The 22,166-nt window shown below is 47.5% G+C and overlaps 1 long non-coding RNA gene across 1 annotated transcript in view; it reads left to right on the forward strand.

Moving 5' to 3' along the window:
* Nucleotides 1–7,410: 7,410 nt before the first annotated feature.
* Nucleotides 7,411–22,166, forward strand: part of LOC129380524 (uncharacterized) — a 48,028-nt gene continuing 33,272 nt past the window's right edge. The window contains exon 1 of the long non-coding RNA XR_008608642.1: nucleotides 7,411–7,520. This is a non-coding gene — a long non-coding RNA (uncharacterized lncRNA). The remainder of the gene's footprint in view (nucleotides 7,521–22,166) is intronic.

The following is a 22,166-nucleotide window of genomic DNA, read 5'->3' on the forward strand; positions in this document are numbered from 1 at the left end:
CATGTGTGAGTGATCAGAAACGAAATGACGGTGCGCACAGTGCGGATCACAGACCACAGACGCGCAACACATGCGTGGAGCACATCACAACGCGCAGCACACAGATTACGCTATTAAACTATCTCATTGACAGTGTACGCGGATTGTGGAGTTGGAAGTGATTTGCTGAAGGGAGAACGTTCGCACAAAACTTGATCAGCGTGAGCTTTTCAGCGAGGTAACTTCATTATCGGGCGGATTCATCCAAACGGGCCTCATGGGCGACGCAGTAACGGAGTGACATAGCAACCGCACGTTTGCATCGTGTTAACGGAAACTGCACCAGTCCGTGGTTGGGGAACGCTTGAAATTAGACGTACTAAACAAACGCCGACTGTGTAGGCTTCTTACATTTAGCCCTAGCTTTCGGAGTATTTCCGACTCCGTCAACAGGGCCTACCATGCTGCGGGTGCGGAATCAACAAAAAGCTACTGCAGCTTCCCGTAGTACCCCAATGAAGCAGTCGGCATGACTCCGAAACGTTGGATTAAATTTAATTAACGTACAATGGTTGACGTCTATTTAATTTGTTTCATTTTAAGCGTTAGCAACTGCACGCCGCCAGAATTTTCCCACTTGGAGTCCTTTGTGGTTATACACGCACACCACATACGCTGCTGGTCAGTCCTTCACCGCTGTTATCCCGCCCGTTAGTTGTTGCCAATGCAGCGAAGTCGACTGTTTCGTAAGAGGGAACGAACCGGAAAAATAATGAAAAAAAGAAGATAGCGACACAAATGTGATAGTTACTATCCGTCTACAGCGTCTCTATTAAAGAAACGGAGAGAGAGAAACATGTGTCTCATACATGTGTCTCCTGTGTACCACACCCATTAGCACGGTATGGTAATAGCACGTGTTTAGATAGGACCTCATGCGTTTATATGATGTCATTAGGTACGAAGGTTAATGCGTCGCAGGGGCTTCTTTCAATGGAAATACGAACTGCTTTGCCAATACGTACGGGCCACGACTGAATCGGGGATAGCTATTTGGTCGAGTTGGTATAGTTTAGGTTAGTTGAGGTCAGGTTAGATTATTGCACATGGGCCCCTTAATCATAATTTCTAAGTACCACTTTTCCACCGACCGCGGTCGGGGCACTCAAGTCAGCCCGCCCACGCCTATACCACGAGAGCGACGAGACCGGAAGTAGTTGACTCTCCATCTGACGGTCTATCTCCCAGTGGATAGCGATCGCATTAACAGCAACGTGTAGCGCGGAGCTAGAGGCGCACCACTGAGACGCAACATATTATTGCGGGCGAATGGAGCAGTCGATCGGTCTGGCAGCTCGGGAGGGAGGGGGGTCAGCATCTCAGCCCGAGACCGCCAAGACCGTTCACGGGTGCTGACCACTGTGCCGGAGAGTGCGTCAAGCTCGGCGCCTTGGGTCGAGAAGCTTAGCGGAGTGGAAGGAGGACGGCGCAGAGCGCCGTCTAATCAACGCGACCACTTGGCCGTAAACGGCGCATCACGCGAGGCGCTCCGCGGCACGTAACGCGATATGTATGCCAATGCAAGCGTGGCTCGGTGCCGCTTGGCTAGCGGTATACGGCGACAGAGAGCGCCGTAACAGGACGAGGTTGCATAGTGGCCGTGAGCAGCCGTTACAGATAGCGGAGCACAACAGCCACGAAGGGAAGCCGAATTCCCTCGCAGTACAGCGAATTCATTTATTTTTTTCTCGTCTTCCGTGTTCACAAAGCTTCCATGGGCGCCGATAGTCACCGTCTTAGATGGCGAGCGTGTCTTCGTGTTCCGTATGAATTATGGTTCGTTCGTCGATAAAGAAGAACCTGTAGCCACCTGTCGTCACACGTTCGGCTGTGATATGTATCTATAAAAATTAATAATGAATCTGCGCCGCTAAGATGTTAAAATGTGCTGTTCATATGCGGTGCGCTACACTACAAGCGTGGGTAGCCCCTCACGCAGTGCCCTTCCTCCTGCCCCTGTAGCGAAGTCAATCGTTCTGAGTGACCGGCCGAACATGACGGCGAGCATCCGCACGAGAGGAAGCTTTGCTCCCGCATCCCCGCAAGGACAGCGTGCAGGCGGTCCGTGCTCGGCCTGCAAAGAAAATGTATATATGTGCGCTATCATTGAAAACCGTTTCGAGTTGTGCAAGCTGGAGCTCGAGCCAGCGAACAAAGATGCGCGTGCAAAACAAAGAAGGACAAGGAAGAGCTTATCGACAGGACAGCGCGTGTCCTGTTGATCACATATCTCGCTTCCTTGTCATCGTGCTGCTTATATAGTTTAACCTGTTCCACAGCGCCGTTTTATAAACCTGCCTGACGGCGTTCTTATCGGTTCGTCACAGCTGCCCAAGGACACCTTGCCTCTCGAACCGCTGCAGCTGTGGGCCCTGATTGGCTAACTCTATATTAGGCTGCATTCACAAGACGGGACGGATCGCCGATTCAGTCTGCAGACGACCGTGACGTTGCTGAGATGCAACGAATCCTGCCGCTAGCAGCTCGTCTGCGTCGTTTTGGTGTGTGGCGTGATTCTGCGGCACTGAGCTATACGTCATGCTCATCTGCTGACTGAATCGGCAATCGGTCCCTCCCGTCGTGTGAATCCCGCTTAGCAGGAGCAAATAATAAAGGAGTACGCGCTTCTCCCGTCCCGCCAATCGGAACACGGGGCATCAGTCGGTCGCGTATCCTGTATGTATATGCTACGGCGCAGAATGAACTCTGGCTACGTGCTTGGCTGCCGTGATATGGCTCTCTTGGATTCGAGTATCCGAAATTGCGATGCGGAGACCACTACGCTTGTTGGCTACGCTCGTTGTACGGCGATGTGTACAGATTGATGATGGCATGTGCATGCTCAGAAAAGTACAACACGTATCAAGTAACATTCAGGAATTTTGTACCTCTTTGGGGCACATCCATGCTGGAGAAAATTGGCCAAGAAAGGACACGACCACAGTGGCACTTACCAAACGGCTATATCAAAGAAAGTTAATCAAGGAATCTGTGAAATATATAATTCACCGTTCTGTTGGCGGCAGATCAGTGTGCTTAAGAGATGTTTGTGAGCCGACATCTTAAGCTCAGGTTTTATGTAAGAAGTTATTTTTATTTTTTTTATTTTTTTGTTAAGCAGAACACAGATAAAATATACTTGGTCAGCATACAAGGGTTATATAAGCCACTTCGCGGGTACCTTCTTGCATACCCTTCTTATATATATATCCACAAATATAACCGCCGAGATAGCGACCGACCCAGCAGCCAGGCAGCCACGCCGATCCCTGTAATCAATCACGTCGCTTTCCCAAACAACGTTTATTTGTTGTGATTCTTTGTTCGCATCACCGTCCTGCACAAGCGGTGATCATGAAAACGCCGGTGATGAGGTAACCCTTAGGTAGAAACATTATCCATGGTTCGTTTTTACTCGATTTTAACCTGCGCGCTCATTTGTTTGCCTTATATATGTGTGAGTGAATTTATAATTACATTTACGTGTTTATCATTCGCGAACTTATGTAGTAATGTTCATTGCTCTCTTTAGACATACTGCACCTGCTGCTGGCTATGTAGTGAGCGCGTTGACGAGCTACTACAGTGACAAAAGGCGCATAGCGTAGAGCATAGTGCGTATCATTAAGCGCTAGTGCTTCTACCGGTATATACACGGCATTGCTTAGTGCGTATTTTTTTAAATATTTATTTCACGTTCTCTTTTGTTGCTTTGTTCCTGTCTTTTGTTATTGTTTCCAAAATCATCATGTATACAACACTTTCGTCTCAGCTTGTGTCACACTTCAACTGTTGATGATCGCAGTTCTCGCATTTTTTTCTTCTTTTAAGCCTTTCTGTGTGTGTGCGAAGCGGCCTGTGCTCTCAGAACAATCGGCAAAGCACCTAAGGCTTTGAGGTGTAACGTTATTTCCTCTCTCTTATCCCTGATTTCTTATCTCCTTTCCTTTACAGAATTAACGTTAAAGCTGTCATCCGAGAAATGCAGCTGTTCTATAGAAGGAAAAGAAATATATGGTTCACTGCTGCTCGTTATAAATCCGTGACTTTGTTTTATTTTGCTTTAACCTGTTCTCGTGGCCAGACACACGCGCGCGAACTCACGCCCAAGCTGACAGCGTTTTCTCTCTTATAATTTTTTTTTTGTATCCCAAGCGAGAAAACGAAAGACAGTTTATTGATTGTGAGGGGATGTTGACGCGGTCGCTGTTTCGACACTGGCTTTTCTTTTCTGCGAACAGCTCTCACTGGTACCCCGCTTCACCCTATGCGCACGTGCAGCCGTGCACGCATTCGATCAATCGAGCGCGTGTCGGAACCTTCGCAGTTGGGGGTAATTTTATAGTACGAGCTCCAGACTTTGTTCTAACAACCTGATCGAACACGCGGTCGCTATTCTCGATTACACAGGGCCTTTCCCGTAACTTGTGCCAAGGATATTTAAAGAGTGGTGAGCCGAAACTGAATGAAACTAAGGGCATCTATGGTTCACCCTCATGTGGTGCTCCTTAAAGCATTCTATACATTCCGCTTAATTGGTTAATTAACTAAGATGAATTATGCAATATTTTTGATATTCACTTTAGGGCCAAGTGCGTTTCGTTGTGTTGTAGAGTCGGTTCAGAAACGACAGATCCAGTTTCTTGTGCCAACGTACGTGTTGCATGGCGATGTTTCTTTTTTTTTTGCCCCCGGCGTTTGAAGAAAGCCCGCGAAATATGAAATAAAACCACGTGACTGCGCTCGGGCGCTATCGTATTGCAGCGCGCTCAACCGTGCGTCGAGCCTATCGCTTATCAGGGACGACGGTGCTTCCCTTCCGTGTGCCACCGCCAAAGATGCTGGCGCACTGTGAAGCAGATGCCTAGAGCCGCGGCCGCTCACTTCGCCACGATCCGCGCGCACGGTTCTTTCGCACGAACCGCGATTGAGAGCGCTGCAATACGATAGCGCATGAGCGCAGTCACGTGGTTTTATTATTATCACTTCTCTTTAGCGCGTCGCTGGTTCGCGGAAAGGCCGTCTGGTTGTGGATAGGCGACTGATCAACTCTCCCAGCTGCCTCCGCTGGCGGCAGCCCAGGGGTCCTGTCTGATTCGCGGAAAGGGTTTTCACACACACACACAAAGGGGCCTGTGAACACTGCGGGGCGTCCGCCAGACCGGCATCCACTCGAGACAACCATGGCAAATTAGGAATCCACCCTCAGTTTCGATGAGGCATGGTGGTAGAGCATCCTTTTTGCCCGAGGTGTTACATGCCAACCGCAACAATTCTCAAGAAGAGCATCGCTTTCATCACGGTAGCGCCATGACTACTAAGTGTTTGGTGCCTCCTGTTTCATTCCATGAGGAACAAGGCGGAGGATGATCACGCCCCATATTGAATAGTCATGTCTAGAATAGCCACCACCACCACCACAACAACGACGACGACAAACAAACAAACAAACTAACAAACAAACAAAGATTGAGGCCCTTGATCGTTTATTTAGAGTCTGTTCTCTCACACTGGCGTATAGAAAACCGGCACTGTCAAGCTCAGGTTCCAGAGCTTGAATCCGGTAACATTGTGAATGGGCGTCCAGACGCCCTTCCTTTCGAATGCTGGTCTCGTGTAGTTCCTGCAGCCTTCAGTGCCCGTTTGCCGCCGTATGCTCGCCATGATCGGCCGGCGTCGACGCTGGCCCACTTAGCCACATCAGCGTAACGAAAATCGAACAGAGCACGCACGGCTTCTGCAGTCTGCAGTGACACGAGGGCTATCTCTCGCCCCCTCCCTCCTCCTTTTTTTTTCTCCTTTGACTCCAACAGGACATTGGCGCAGTGCGCCTTGACAGAATGGTTGACCCCAATGTGGCCCAAGGTTGAGTATAGGTGCAGCCAATGCTGACCCACCCACGCTAGCGCAGGCGCTGCTGATTTAATTTTTTTTTTAAATCTTGCAGAACTCATCTCACGATGAGTGTCGAAGTTAATGCGATTAGCACTCAAGCAATACAGCGACGCACCGTATTGCTGAATACAGCTTTATTTACAATCTGTAGTGATCAGTTCTCCATTGCTTCGGCCACAGACTGTCGGCCACTGACAGAGGCGCCGCTATTATCAACAAACACCAAAGTACAATTCGCTTTTAAAGGAAAAAGAAAATAGCTATAAGTGTATCACGGCGTTCAAACCACCAGTGATACGAAAAAGCGCCTCACCAACGTCATTTTCTCCCGTCCCATCCGGTGGCCCACTTCCCCCTCCTTTAAGTGCATGGAGTGAGCCAGCCGCTGTCTTTCCCTCCACCTTCTCTAAAGTCCGAACAGACCTAGCAAATTTAAAAGCGTCGACGTGTGAGCTGGTTGCCGAGGCGAGGAAAATTTCCAACGAACTGCCGATTCGTAAATTGAAGGCTATAAATGCCGAGACGCGATTTCGCGTCTCGCAAGTTATTTTTTTCGTATGCGTAACGTGTGGCGCTAGTGCCTCGGGCGTTAGTTGCTTTGCGCGACGACGACCCGACTCGTTGCAGCCGACGGGCACTGGCACATTCTGAGCCGCTATAGCCTCGTTCTTGGCATTCCGACGCCAACCACCGCACAGGTTCCAGGGATCTATATCGCGCGCGCGTTGAAGCCAGCAAAGAGGCGCCGTATTGAGGCACCTTGTGCCCCTCGTCTTCTATGGTCCTTTCTTCTTTTTCCTTTTGCTAAAGTGGGGCGCCTCGCACAATGGTGAAAGCCAATCCTTTTCACTCGTGGATGCTTTCGTTCACTCTGCATAATTTCTCCAGTGAGCAGATATGATCGGCTCCGGCAGGACCGCAGCAAAGGACGAGCTCTAGCGCTCAATTCCTGTGACAATAAATCTCACACTCATGACGAGAACTGACGATTGTCCAGATACGGGCGTTCGTTAGTGGTTTTACGTGCCAAAACCACGATCTAATTATGAGGCACGCCGTAGTGGGGGATTCCGGAAATTTGGACCACCTGGAATTCTTTAACGTGCACCTAAATCTAAGTACGCGGGTGTTTTCGCATTTCGCCCCCATAGAGATGGGTCGCCGTGGCCGGGATTCGATCCCGCGACCTCGTGCTCATCAGCCCAACACCATAGCCACTGGAGCAACCACGGCGGGTACGGGCGTTCGTGCCAATCATTTCGGGTGTCTTTATCTCAAGTAGGCCAATGCCAATAGCTGAAACAAATACTTATTCATTCGTTCGTGCGTTTTGCCACCCGTTTGCCTTCCACCAAAGCGCCGTCGTGAGCGCAGCTCACTGCAGGCACCGAAGCAGCTTTCGCCGAGCGACCACTACGCGCGCCACAGGCCGACCGAACCGCAGTGCAGGCTCCCGTCGCGAACTCGGCGCGCAGCTGGCGACAGCGGCCCGACGACCGGCGATGCGGTTGTTTGCGCCACTTCGCCGGCAGCAGGCCCGGGCTATCGGGGAGCACGGCTGCCGCGCTATACCGGAGGCCATACAGGTGCGTCAGAGCTCGCAGCTTCTCGCGCTGCGGCAGCTTCTGTCGGTCGCGGCACGCAGAACGGCTCCGGGAATCTGCTGAGGGGGAAAGGCGGGGCTGTTCGGCCAGCCGAGGCAGGTCACGCGCGAGCCTTCCGAGCGCCGCCGCAATCAGCTCCGCGCTTGTTCTCAAAATGTCCCGTTCGCCTTTTGCTTTCCCGCGTTACTCCTTCTCAATCTTTAAGTGCGTTACACAGTAAGGCACTTTCGCCCGACTGCGGCGACAGCATCGTTCAATGCTTAAACTAAGTGGCAAGCACGCATGCTATATACGTATAGCATGTGACAGATAAGTTGCACTTTGTGCTATCGCGGGAGCCACGCGGGACCTTTTCCACGTCTTGCAAATAGGGCCTTTAGTCACAAAAAGGTATCTGCCAATGGCGAATATATCGCATGAACGAAGAGCTTTGCGAGTTCGGCCCCTCTTTCGCAAGTGCCTTCAGCGATTGAGCATCACCGAGGCGATCATCTACCACGCCGATCGCTGATTGACGCGCGCTGGAACGCGGTGGCCAATAAGGAAGCGTTCTGAGAAGTACGCGAATACGGGCCCAGCTGCGCACGCATCCGCTGTTTCTGGGCTGTCGTGATGTTGATATACAGGGTGTTCCAGCTAACTTTAGCCAGAGTTTAAAAATATGCGAATTAGCTGGACAGAACCAAGGTAATGCTGTTTGCCGTCGCTTGGAGATACTGAGATTTCTTTTCATTCTCTCCAATTAGATAATTAGTCTTAGTTAATAAACTGACCACTCAAATATTATAATTACATAAGTGTCAATGAGAAAAGTGTTGAGTGACATGAAAAACTCCCGATACAGCTTTCTGTTGCTCAATACGTCTTGCATAAAAGTGTTTTTACGAGCGTGACAGAAGCCCGCGAATAGACGCACAGTGCCTCGCGCGTTAATTTTCCGTCATCAACCTTCAGAAAGCTTGTGACAATACCGGTTCCACGCGCATAAAGTATACTGCGCGAATGAGAGGCCGCTACGTGCGGCAGCGAAGTCTACAACAACGCGAGAGGCTTCTTAAAAGACCGCACATACACCATGACAATAGGAGGCATCACGGCTCTAAATAATATCTGCTTCCGCAGAGAAGGATCCACAGGTCAGTCGTCCCACCAAAAACAGGCGTGCGCCACATAAAAACAGGCAATGTCGAGGCATACCTGCGATGAAATATACAACATACACTGATGACAGTGCGACATGCATGGCAAAACACAGGCTCCTGTCGACACGTAAAAAACACGAACGCGCCATGATTATTTTTTGCATTCCGCCTAATTATATAATTAGTCTTAGTTAATAAATCAACCTCTCAAATGTTATAATTACATTAGAAGTATCAATTATAAATTTGTAGAACAACATGAGAAACTCCCGATACAGCTTTCTGCTGCTTGATACGTGCTACATAAAAGTGTTTTTCCGAGCGTGACAGACACCCGCGAATAGACGCAAAATACCTCGAGCATCGAGTGGCAATTTTGCGTGTGTTCGCGGGCTTCGTTCACGCTAGGAAAAACACTTTTCTGCAACACGTATTGAGCAACAGAAAGCTGTATCGGGAGTTCTTCATGTTGTTCTACAATTTTCTCATTGGCCCTTTTCGTCTAATTATAATATTTGAGAAGTTGATTAATTAATTAAGAATAATTATGTAATCAGGCGGAATTTCAAAAATCCTCTGTCTATCTCCAAACGGCGGCAAACAGCATTACCTTGGTTCTGTCCAGCTACGTGGCATTTGCATATTTTTAAATCTTGGTGCATGATAGTTGGGACACCCTGCATAACTGTTCACTGACTGATTATTCAGGTGGCCTACCGCACAATCCTGCACGACGACGCACCCACACACATAGCAAAAACCACCTGCACGAACATTTGCACCAACACAGCAGAAATCGCCTGGATTCCTAAGTCATGAGGGAATCCCATGTAACGAAACGGCCTACCAGCTCGCCTGCGAGAGCACTAGCAACAGACAATTGGCTTCCTCGACAGGACCGAGAAGAGACACAACCAGTCCTACGACTAATAACTTCGCCCCTACAAGAATTCGCGAAATGCCCTCTCAAAACTTTTCAGCCTTGGTTCACGCGAGCACAACAGTCCTAATCAGACAAGCACCAGCCAACACACTCCTCGCACCTGCCCGTATTCACCTCCTGACCGGATCCCACACAGTCAGACCTCGAGATCTCCCTGCATTCACAGTAACGGATACCCTAGCAGTCCCCGCGTCCTCTCGCAATGCCACCCGCCTTCTTTCCCACGCCCCATACAACTCCCCAACTAAGCCCCAAAAGCCAGAACCGCTCCAGAGTGGCTGACTTCCGTAAGCGCCTATCTAGATCAGTGTACCTGCATGGCACAATTCATTAAACAGGCTCTGAAGCATGATGCCAGCGAGGCACTGGATTAAGGGTCTCCAACAGCTGCTACACCTTTTTCATAAATAATGCGTTTTCCTTCCTTTCGAAGGCGTCGCATGTGTTCAACACCTCCAACATAACGTAAGGCCCACTCATTATGACTACGACGTCACCCAAGAAGGCCGCCGCCGCCTTGAAAACCATGCTTCGGTAAAACTATGACAGAGCGCCGAGTTTCGTCCGCGTCACCCACTGAAATGTACGGGGCTCGGCCTTTGCGAGTGACGTCATGGCTCAAAAAAAAAAAAAAAAAAAGAAGTCGTTACTTCTATGATCTTTTATTTCTGTTATCCTATTAGGAGCCACTGACATTCATCAATGAGCCAGTGAGCCCAGTCGGACGTGTTCGCAATGACGAAAGGAGAAAGAGAGCTGGTAAAATGCATTCAGAAGACTGCATCGGCGAGGGGTATTGTAACGCTCCTTTCCGCAGTAGGCATCTGATTCATTGAGGAGCAGCCGCACCGAAATATGATGAAACAAAATACCCGATCCAACTAAATCGTTGGAGATTCGCATGACACCGGACGGATGTACTTATATATGGTCATGACGAAATAGTATTTAAAGAGCCTCTGATTTCATTAGACTCTCTACGAGACCGCGGATGTCAAAAAGTAGCACAACGGCCGTCTTGACACAACTTGCCGCGAAAGCCGCGCGCCTCGAAATGACGCAACACAACTGCGGCGAGTTGTACTTCGTGGACAGAAACCTATTTTCATTGATCGGCGTGAGCGACAGAACGGGCGCGGTTCCCCGTGCGCCAGTTTGATCTTACCTTTTTACCGGGTGAATACATATTTCAAAAGGCTCACGTCATTCAAGCGGCACGGCTAGCGACCCGAGAGTTACTTGTGACCACTGTCGTTCTTGACCTTGCGTTTAATGCGTCCGTAGCGTCAGCGCGGGAATCCGTCGACCTCGACGCGGGCGCAGAAAGAGGAGCGCGGTTTGTGGTAGCGGGAAGGAGGGGGTGTGGAAGGTCAGTGCCTTTAATAGTCCGCATAATGGTCGCCGGCTGTACTCCGGGGAGCCCTTCACTGGTGTACTCATTCGCTCGCGACCAAAGAACCTCTTCTCTCCTGTCGGTTCTCAGAAGTCAACAGCGAGAGTTCGTCGACGGGTCGAATCCGTCACTCTCCCTCTGTTTCGCGCCAGGGCGTTCATCTCACTCTGACCGCTGGTTCCAACGGCACGGGTACGCACATGCCATTCGAGGTGGGCGGGCGGGGGAGGGAGTATCCCCGCTGCATTTTGCGAACGGCACATGGGAAACACTCGCCGGCGGGGACAAAGAGCACGCTCGGCAGCGCCGGGTGGTAGCACGAAAACGCGAGCGATGATTCCCGGCGCTGTTTTTCCAGCCGGCGGAACGGAAAGGGCGAGAGAATGGACGCGATGAAAACTCCCTGAGCGTGGCGCTCTCCCAAGAACGGCATCCGGTGAAAAGTGCGAGAAGGCCGTCCCGCGCGCGGCCTTCCCTCTGGAGAAAGAATACCGAGCGCCGACAGTGGAAAAAGAGAGAGAGAAAGAGCGAGCTTTCTCTGGAAAGAATGCCCCGGGCTAGCTTGCGGGCTCTCGAGGCCGCGACGGTCCGACGTTCGCTTTTGGTAGCGTCACTCAGACGTTCAGCGTTACTTTTGCGAAAGCCGTGCTAAGGAGGACGTGAGAAGCGAAATGGAAAACTTTGACAAGGAGACGGAGAGAGAAACGAATTGGGTCAATATGAAATAATAAAGAATCCGAGGAAGAAGATCGCGGAGGCTGCATGCTTCGCAATCCTGCTGAGCGCGGAGATGCCACACTCTCTCCAGAGTGAACAACGCGATGCGAGATTGTTTAGGACGAATCTGCAATGCAAATGTGCCTCGTCGTCGCGAGACAGGGCTTTCATTATGGCAGGGACGGGAGTGGCCGGCTCCCGACAATCCTCACTCGGCTCGTTCCTGATAGTGACCACTACAACGATAAGAAGAGAGAAAAATTCTCGGCCGGATGATGCTGGAGATGACATCGAGAGAGGCGGCTAATTCTGGCGCCGGGTGCTTGGTGTGGACAGTGACAGGCGTCCGCGGCGCGCCTGTTGTCGCATCAGCAGAATGAGCGGCCACGGAGTTGGGCAGCTTTTGGGCGAAAACCATTCGACGGAGTTAGCGACGCCAGTCGGTGCTCGGACGTAGCGGTGCTGTTGTCGAAGGAGCGCGTGATGAGCATGACGAATGATTTCATCAGCCAGCTACGCGTCGGCCTTGCGTGATTGGGGGTTGCATCATGCGTTCCGCCACAGCTAGTGACCACAAGCTTATTTTGAGAGCTATTTTGGAGCTATACGTAATGCAACTTACTCATATATTATATCATTATGTGAAGAAATAAGGGGACTAAAGATCGCCATTTTCAAGCAAATGCTGTAATTGATCACTAGAAGTAAATTCTTCTGCTTTACTCATCAGGTGTCGTTTCGCCGTTTTTTCTCCGAGTATATAAGCGATGCAAGGTACTCCAGCAATAACTTGTTGCGCACACTCGTTTAGACCATTATATCGCACGTTTTCTTCCTTGCGGGAACAGAAATGCTCGGTATTCTTCCTTCTAATTGTGTGTACGCATGGAGGTATACGCAAAAAGAGAGAGAGAGAAGGGGAAAAAACGTTCAGAAAGACGCTCGCTTTTATGTCACGTGTTGCTCTAGTGTAACGCGTACGAAAGAAACTTCCGCCGCACTATCTGATACGCCTCGCCATGTGGTTCATCCTCTCTAGTTTCCTTTTTTTTTTACTTTTAATTGCTCCCTCGCCCTACCTCTCGACCTCCTTGGTGGCAATTATCGCTGCTGTTGTGTGGCGACGCAAGTCCAAATCCCGGACCTCTTGCAAGAACCGTGAGTCACCGCTGCGGCCGCTGTGTTTACGACCACGTTGCTGCACTTCAATGCGACGGCTGCGGCCGTTTGCTGCATCGTAGATTGCGCGGCTATTCCTTTTTCCTTTAAAGCGAAGCTTTCATTGCGAACCCTTCCGGACTTTCCTGACCGCGGCTGCTGCTGGGTGCTGCTGCGCCTCCGAGAGCGAACGGCGCGCCTCTGCCTCCAGCACGCCGGCAGCAGCACCAGTGCCTTGAATGCGCGACTGGTACACGCTCTCAAACTAACATTTCTGTATGTTGAAAAAAAAAAAAAGGCTGATTCTAACCTAGAGGCCCTCCATTACAATGCGCAGCTTAAGTACAATTGTTTAGATGAATCGCATGCCGAAACAGTTTTAAAATTTAATTGGCTGTGTCGAAGGAGGTTTTTAAATGCTCCGATGGCGAATTGCAAATCTCTTACGCCACCCCACTCCTCCTATAACGTTGGTGCTTCTCCAGCACGTTCCTCTCAAAGCAACTTCTATTTCAACGAATTTTACTCTTGATACACAAATCGTTCGCAACAGCAAATAAGTCCCCCGCCAAGCATCGAGAAGAAACCAAATTGCCACAAACTTGACAATTTCCTGCATGTATAGGCCAAGCGCATTTTGACATCGTGGAACTTCCACCTCACCCAGTCATTATCATATACAGAAATAAGTGGGTGCACAACTCTGCTTTTGTTGATAAGAAAATAAGATGATTTCAGCTAGTCTCATCCGATACGTTAGGAAAGCGAGATTGTTCCCGGCCAAGTGTTATAAGCGTACGTCTTGTATAGGCTGCTGCAGGAGCCGAGTATCTACATAGAAACGTGTTTGTGGCACAAGTGGAGTTAATATGTTCAGTTACTCTTGTCACATATATTTTAAAAAACAGAAAATGTCATGGATGTAGTCGCAACGAATTTCACGCGCAAAGTAAGTTCTTTAGTTAAATTCCATAAAATCGCTTAGGATAATTTTTATTTTGCGAAAAGAACACCAGGAAGAAATGCAGATTTTGTGCACTTAGGGAATCAATGGAAGGGACGCATTCACAGGCTAGCAAGGCGAACTGGCGCTTTACAACGCCAGGTGCACTGAAAGACGTCAGTAAGCTTCAGTTACAAACGTGTCACTCAGCCGCCATGATGGATCTTGCCGAGCACGCGGAAGTTGTATTAATGCGAAAGCATTATATATGTCCGATGAGGTAGAAAAGCCGGCGTTGTCCGCAATGAGTGGTAACAAAGATAATCATCATCAGTGACGTCATCTGCGTCTTGTATAACGTCAGTGGTAATACAGAATTAGAACAAGTTAGAGTAAGGTGACTATAGGTGGAGTGAATTAAGGTGAAGTGAATCAAGGGGAATTAAAGTGGATTAAGGTTTATACAAATTAGAGCAATGTGGATTAAAGTGGATTAATCTGGATTACGTTGGTACAAATTAGAGCAAGGTGGATTAAAGTGGATTAAGGTTGGTACAAACTAGAGAAAGGTGAATTAAGGTTGGTACTAATAAGGCAGATTAAAGTAGATTAAGGTGGACTAACGTTCATATAAATTAGAGCACGGTGGAATAAAGTGGATTAGGTTTGATTAAGGTTCATACAAATTAGAGCAATGTGGATTAAGGTTGGTACAAATTAGAGCGAGGTGGATTAAGATTGGTACAAATTAAAGCAAGTCGGATTAACGCGGATTAATCTTGATTAAGGTTTATACAAATTAGAGCAAGGCGGATTAAAGTGGATTAAGGTTGGTACAAATTAGAGCAAGGCGGATTAACGCGGATTAAGGTTGATACAAATTAGAGCAGGTGCAGCGGTGGCGTAGAGGTAGAACACCCGCCTCGCATGCAAGAGGACCGTGGTTCGAATCCCGGTGCCGCGCAATCTTCCACCGGATTAAAAAAAAATCAGCGTGTTGATAAAATTGCACAAACAGGCCTGGAGTGTGGCCTGATCCCGGTGAACAGAACCGGTAACGCACTCCCTCACCAGAGCAGGATTGGCCACCCTGGTGCAGTACTTCGACACAACCTCCTATATGAACACAACAATCAAACCACGGCCCTCAGTCCCCAGCAGCTGTGAAGCAACTGACCACGGCGGTGGTCAGACCTGTGACGCTGCAGAGGGTGCTAAGAATCCCTGGATCCGGACAGGCCGCCATTGGAATCTGAACCTGGCAACATTTAACGCTAGAACGTTATCTAGTGAGGTGAGTCTAGCATTGCTATTGAAGGAATTAGAGGGCAGTAAATGGGATATAATAGGGCTCAGTGAAGTTAGGAGGACGAAAGAAGCATATACAGTGCTGAAAAGCGGGCACGTCCTGTGCTACCGGGGCTTAGCGGAGAGGCGATTAACTAGGAGTTGGATTCCTGATTAATAAGGATATAGCTGGTAACATACAGGAATTCTATAGCATTAACGAGAGGGTGGCATGTCTTGTTGTGAAACTTAATAAGAGGTACAAATTGAAGGTCGTACAGGTCTACGCCCCTACATCCAGTCATGATGACCAGGAAGTCGTGGAATTGGCGATGGGTAAAGTCAAAACAAGATGCACTATACTGATGGGTGACTTCAATGCCAGGGTAGGCAAGCAGGAGGCTGGAGACAAGTCAGTGGGGGAATATGGCATAGGCTCTAGGAATAGCAGGGGAGAGTTATTAGTAGAGTTTGCAGAACAGAAAAATATGCGGATAATGAATACCTACTTCCGCAAGCGGGATAGCCGAAAGTGGACGTGGAGGAGCCCGAATGGCGAGACTAGAAATGAAATAGACTTTATACTCTGCGCTAACCCTGGCATCATATAAGATGTGGACGTGCTCGGCAAGGTGCGCTGCAGTGACCATAGGATGGTAAGAACTCGAATTAGCCTAGACTTGAGGAGGGAACGGAAGAAACTGGTACATAAGAAGCCGATCAAGGAGTTAGCGGTAAGAGGGAAAATAGAGGAATTCCGGATCAAGCTACAGAACAGGTCTGCGGCCTTAACTCCGGAAGAGGACCTTAGTGTTGAAGGTATGAACGACAATCTTATGGGCATCATTAAGGAATGTGCAATAGAAGTCGGTGGTAACTCCGTTCGACAGGATGCTAGTAAGCTAGCGCACGAGACGAAAGATCTGATCAAGAAACGCCAATGTATAAAAGCCTCTAACCCTACAGCTAGAATAGAACTGGCAGAACTTTCCAAGTTAATCAACAAGCGTAAGACAGCTGACATAAGGAAGTATAATATGGATAGAATTGAACATGCTCTCAGGAACGGAGGAAGCCTAAAAGCAGTGAAGAAGAAACTAGGAATAGCCAAGAATCAGATGGATGCGTTAAGAGACAAAGCCGGCAATATCATTACTAATATGGATGAGATAGTTCAAGTGGCTGAGGAGTGAGATTTATACAGTACCAGTGGCACCCACGACGATAATGGAAGAGAGAATAGTCTAGAGCAATTTGAAATCCCACAAGTAACGCCGGAAGAAGTAAAGAAAGCCTTGGGAGCTATGCAAAGGGGGAAGGCAGCTGGGGAGGATCAGGTAACAGCAGATTTGTTGAAGGATGGTGGGCAGATTGTTCTAGAAAAACTGGCCACCCTGTATACGCAATGCCTCATGACTTCGAGCGTACCGGAATCTTCGCAGAATGCTAACATAATCCTAATCCATAAGAAAGGGGACGCCAAAGACTTGAAAAATTTAGACCGATCAGTTTACTGTCCGTTGCCTACAAAGTATTTACATGGTAACTGCAAATAGAATCAGGAACACCTTAGATTTCCGTCAACCCAAGGACCAGGCAGGATTCCGTAAAGGCTACTCAACAATAGACCATATTCACACTATCAATCAGGTGATAGAGAAATGTGCGGAATATAACCAACCCTTATATATAGCTTTCATTGATTACGAGAAAGCGTATGATATAGTCGAAGCTTCAGCAGTCATGGAGGCATTACGGAATCAGGGTGTAGACGAGCCGTATGTAAAAATACTGAAAGATATCTATAGCCGGCTCCACAGCCACCATAGTCCACCATAAAAAAAGCAACAAAATCCCAATAAAAAAGGCGTCAGGCAGGGAGATACGATCTCTCCAATGCTATTCACAGCGTGTTTACAGGAGGTATTCAGAAACCTGGATTAGGAAGAATTGGGGATAAGAGTTAATGGAGAATACCTTAGTAACTTGCGATTCGCTGATGATATTGTCTTGCTTAGTAACTCAGGGGACCAACTGCAATGCATGCTCACTGACCTGGAGAGGCAAAGCAGAAGGGTGGGTCTAAAAATTAATCTGCAGAAAACTAAAGTAATGTTTAACAGTCTCGGAAGAGAACAGCAGTTTACGATAGGTAGCGAGGCACTGGAAGTTGTAAGGGAATACATCTACTTAGGACAGGTAGTGACTGCGGATCCGGATCATGAGACTGAAATAATCAGAAGAATAAGAATGGGCTGGGGTGCGTTTGGCAGGGATTCTCAGATCATGAACAGCAGGTTGCCATTATCCCTGAAGAGAAAAATATATAACAGCTGTGTCTTACCAGTAATCACCGTACGGGGCAGAAACCTGGAGGCTTGCGAAAAAGGTTCTACTTAAATTGAGGACGATGCAACGAGCTATGGAAAGAAGAATGATAGGTGTAACGTTAAGGGATAAGAAAGAGCAGATTGGGTGAGGAAACAAACACGAGTTAATGACATCTTAGTTGAAATCAAGGAAAAGAAATGAGCATGGGCAGGACATGTAATGGGGAGGGAAGATAACCGATGGTCATTAAGGGTTACGGACTGGATTCCAAGGGAAGGGAAGCGTAGCAGGAGGCGGCAGAAAGTTAGGTGGGCGGATGAGATTAAGAAATTTGCAGGGACAACATGGCCACAATTAGTACACGACCAGAGTAGTTGGAGAATTATGCGAGAGGCCTTTGCCCTGCAGTGGGCGTAACCAGGCTGATGATGGTGGTGATGATGATGAAATTAGAGCAAGGCGGAATAAAGTGGATTACGGTTGATACAAATTAGAGCAAAGTGGATTAAGGTTGGTACACTTTTGAGTAAGGCGGATTAAGGTTGGTACAAACTAGAGGAAGGTGGATAAAGGTTGGTACAAACTCGAGCAAGGTGGATTAAGGTTGATATAAATCAGAGCGAGGCGGATTAAGGTTGATACAAATTAAAGCACAGCTTGAGTAGAAATGTTTAGATGAATCGCATGCCGAAACAGTTTTAAAATTTAATTGGCTGTGTCGAAGGAGGTTTTTAAATGCTCCGATGGCAAATTGCAAATCTCTTACGCCACCCCACTCCTCCTATAACGTTGGTGCTTCTCCAGCACGTTCCTCTCAAAGCAACTTTTATTTCAACGAATTTTACTCTTGATACACAAATCGTTCGCAACAGCAAATAAGTCCCCCGTCAAGCATCGAGAAGAAACCAAATTGCCACAAACTTGACAATTTCCTGCATGTATAGGCCAAGCGCATTTTGACATCGTGGGACATCCACCTCACCCAGTCATCATCAAATACAGAAATAAGTGGGTGCACAACTCTGCTTTTGTTGATATGAAAATAAGATGATTTCAGCTAGTCTCATGCGATACGTTAGGAAAGCGAGATTGTTCCCGGCCAAGTGTTATAAGCGTACGTCTTGTATAGGCTGCTGCAGAAGCCGAGTATCTACATAGAAACGTGTTTGTGGCACAAGTGGAGTTAATATGTTCAGTTACTCTTGTCACATATATTTTAAAAAACAGAAAATGTCATGGATGTAGTCGCAACGAATTTCACGCGCAAAGTAAGTTCTTTAGTTAAATTGCATAAAATCGCTTAAGATAATTTTTATTTTGCGAAAAGGACAGCAGGAAAAAATGCAGATGTTGTGCACTTAGGGAATCAATGGAAGGGACGCTTTCACAAGCCAGCAAGGCGAACTGGCGCTTTGCAACGCGAGGTGCACTGAAAGACGTCAGTAATCTTCAGTTACAAACGTGTCACTCAGCCGCCATGATGGATCTTGCCGAGCAAGAGGAAGTTGTGTTAATGCGAAAGCATTATATATGTCCGATGAGGTAGAAAAGCCGGCGTTGTTCCCAATGAGTGGTAACAAAGATAATCATCACCAGTGACGCCATTCGCGTCTTGTATAACGTCAGTAGTAACACACAATTAAAGTTAGAACAAGTTAGAGTAAGGTGACTATAGGTGGAGTGAATTAAGGTGAAGTGAATCAAGGGAAATTAAAGTGGATTAAGGTTGGAACAGACTAGAGCAAGGTGGATTAAGGTTGGCACAAATAAATCAAGGTAGATTAAAGTGGATTAAGGTGGATTAACGTTGATATAAATTAGAGCACGGTGAAATAAAGTGGATTAGGTTGGATTATGGTTGATACAAATTAGAGCAAGGTGGATTAAGGTTGGTACAAATTAGAGCAAGGAAGATTAAGATTGGTACAAATTAGAGCAAGACGGATTAACGCGGATTAATGTTGATTAAGGTTTATACAAATTAGAGCAAGGTAGAATAAAGTGGATTAAGGTTGGTACAAACTACAGTAAGGTGGATTAAGGTTGGTACAGACAAAGCCAGAAAGATTAAAGTAAAATAAGGTGGATTAAGGTTGATACAAATTAGAGCAAGGTAAATTAAGGTAGATTAAGGTTGGTACAAATTAGAGTAAGGCGGATTAACGTGGATTAATGTGGATTAAGGTTGATACAAATTAGCGCAAGGCGGGATAAAGTGGATTAAGGTGGATTAAGCTGGTACAAATTAAAGCAGGGCGGATTAAAGTGGATGAAGGTTGATACAAATTAGAGCAAGGTGAAATAAAGTGGATCAATGTGGATTAAGGTTGGTACAAATTAGAACAAGGCGGATTAAAGTGGATTGAGGTTGGTACAAATTAGAGCAAGGTGGATTAAGGTTGGTAGAAATTAGAGCAAGGCGGAATAATGTGGATTAAGGTTGATACAAATTAAAGCAAGGCGCTATAAATTGGATTAATCTCGATTAAGGTTCGTATAAATTAGATCAAGGCGGATTAAAGCGTGTTAAGGTGGATTAAAGTTGGTTCAAACTAGAGCAAGGTGGATCCTGACCGTGGCTACTGCTGGGTGCCGCTGCTGTCTTGCCGAATAGCTCATGCTTAAAAAAAAAGTTGAACTACGTGCACGATGGTGGGGTCGTGAACCTCTGGACTCCGGGCCAATTCTCTAGCCATTAAACTACAATCAATGTTTTTCTTTATTGCCCATTTATCATCACATACAGGAATGCAACGCTTGGCTAATGCTACTAAAAATGTGTGCCGCTATATTTTGTCAGTACGGCCCCTTAAATGCACTCGAGATTCGTCAGTTCGTTCAGCAAACTGAACCTAACTGGCTTTTCAGACAACTCCTCGTAAACTTTCCTAATGTATCATATATACTTTCTATAAGGTTGTACCGAGTAGAGCGCACATTTGTGTCAGCATGTCTAACAGCCATACGTGTACGCCATAAGCCGTCCAAGGTTAACAACATAGACATATCTAGTGGCACTATTGCCTCGTTTTCCGTGGGAAGGAACCGAATACCATGCGGCGTTATCGACAAGGCCTTCTTCAATATGCTCTGCACGATGTCCCAATGGAGCACTGCATCCCAACAGTCTATAAACATATGTTCGATTATCTCCATAGTCTATGGCATAACCGGCAATCCAAGGACCGGGGAGCAACAACCCCCTTGTGTTGGCACGTGCGACTGTGGTTTAATGAAATTATACCTCGGCTTCATTAAACCAGAATCGAACGGATACTTCCACCGTGCCTACGCCAACCAGCTCTTGTGAGATGACCACCGCGTGTGTCACATGGCGTAGCACGAGTGCGAGAGAGCACGTGTGAGCTCTAGTTTCCTTTTCGTCAAATCTACACCGGGAATGAGAAGGGCAAACTTAAAGCGTTTGATTAACCATCTTACGAAAGCTTCGGTTCACATAAATTCCAAGTCATGCGTTGGATCTGCGTAATTAAAAAAAAAAAGTTGATCTACTTCTTGTGTAAGCAACTTAGAGAAATTTCAAAAATGTTAATCCACGTGGCTAACGGATCTTCGTATAACCCGTTGCCGCTAGAACAACGAAAACACCGAAACATTGCATTTCTCATTGCTTACTACGCCTTGCAAAAGCATTTCTCGTCTGTACAGGCAAATTTAGTTACTAACCCGCCTATCAAGGGCAGCCACTTCTACCCAAGCATCAACTGTTCAGTGGTACCACAGTTCACCACAACGCCCGAAGATACCCTCGAACCAGTGTCCAACCCGGTCCATTTCGCAATCCTCTCCCCGGAGGCATTTCCATCCCCTCATTAAAATCAACCTCTCCACTTATGGCCTCCCTTCTAAGCAACATTATTCCGGCGGATACTGGACTCTAAAGTTATGCCTACACAGAAGGAACGCACGTTCACGAAATACACGGTGCTCGTAGGTGTAGAACTTGCGTCTTTTCTTCCACCATATAAAGCTACTACCTCAGCTGTTTGCCGGACTTTCGAGCTCATTTTCAACTCGAAGATTTAGGCCCACCTGGATGATAACGACCACATGTCAGCTGCCCAACTCGCATCCCACCACGCTGCGCAGGAGTGAAGCTGCACTTGGCAGCCCATTGCACACAGTTGCAACACACTTCATACCGGCCTTCCAGTTGAACTGGTGCCTCTAGATCTTTACAAAACCTCCGACCACCTATCATACAGCAATCAAAGAATTGAATTCAAAGGGGTCAATGACATTTTTGCTTAACTGGATCGCATAATTTCTTTGCAACCAGTCCCAACGAGTTGTCTTCTGTGGTGCATTCTCTAACAACACCCAAGTTCTCTATGACGTACTACAAAGAAGCATGCTTGAAGCCACACTACTTGTCATGTTTACGCGTTGTCTCACACGTGTTCTTCGCGCTGTACGCCCATCCTGTACGTCGGTGGCATCATTGTTGACTATACGCAGCCCTCGGAAATCGACCTTGACAGCTGTTTTCATTGGAGTCAAACGCTCAAACTAACAATCAATACTCGCAAGTATATACAGTACTCACAGTCACTGCATCATGCATTTCTTCTCTATACCAGACCTTCCCTCTCGCTTGATAAGCAGGAGGTATTCGCACAGCTGTGGTGCACATCTTGTCCACAAAACTTTCTTTAACACTCTGCACTCGTCACTGTCCTGTCGATAAAGCTAT

The sequence above is a fragment of the Dermacentor andersoni genome, chromosome 1 (assembly GCF_023375885.2).
Source record: "Dermacentor andersoni chromosome 1, qqDerAnde1_hic_scaffold, whole genome shotgun sequence".
NCBI lineage: Eukaryota > Metazoa > Arthropoda > Arachnida > Ixodida > Ixodidae > Dermacentor > Dermacentor andersoni.